Genomic DNA, 793 nt, shown 5'->3' with positions numbered 1-793 from the left:
CTCAAATTGACTTTTGATATGACTAAACTAAGACAAATCCAAGCTCAATTGGTCCATGATTTGAGCCCAATTTTGATTTGGGCCAAAACCCTAATTTTGACCATATGACTTAATCTCACCAAATTGAACCCATGGCCTAGTCAATTGGCCCCAATTGATGTTGAAAATCTTGATAACATTCATATAAATCAAAATTAACCATCAATTTACCTTGATGAAGTTTCAAATCCATTTGATTTTGGCCTAAATCCAAAATTCCCAAATTTAGCCCCAAATTGGCTAAGTCCCCAAATTTCACCCAATTGATTGCCTTAACCTCCAATTTGGCATCCAACTCATGTTGAAAACTCTTCATGAGGTCCCTATTGACCATTTAAAATAATCAATTTGGACTTAGCCCAAGGCTAACCCAAGCTAGACCCAAGCCTAGCCCAACATGACCAAATTGATTAAAGTTCAAAATTCCTTCAAATTGACCCCCCAATTGGACTCAAAACCACTTCCATCCTTCACAAAAGTTGTTCCTTATAATCATATATACCAAATGAAACAATCAATTAGGCCAATTGATATGGCTAACACAGCCCAAAATCAAACTCTGGTCATTTGCACCCACTTGGACCCAGACACTAAATGTGACCTAACCACCTTAAAGCCACCAAATTAACTCCACCACAACCATTAGTTGAACTTAGTGACCAGTCCAAACAACATGAAATCACCTAAATCAAGCCATGGACCAAAGACTCCCCAAATTAAGGGATCTTATTTCCAAAAATGACATGCTTAAGAT

The sequence above is a fragment of the Phalaenopsis equestris genome, unplaced genomic scaffold (genome assembly GCF_001263595.1).
Source record: "Phalaenopsis equestris unplaced genomic scaffold, ASM126359v1 Scaffold001004, whole genome shotgun sequence".
Classification (NCBI taxonomy): Eukaryota; Viridiplantae; Streptophyta; class Magnoliopsida; order Asparagales; family Orchidaceae; genus Phalaenopsis; species Phalaenopsis equestris.
The sequence above is the reverse complement of the archived record's forward strand: the minus strand, read 5'-3'. Positions refer to the sequence as shown.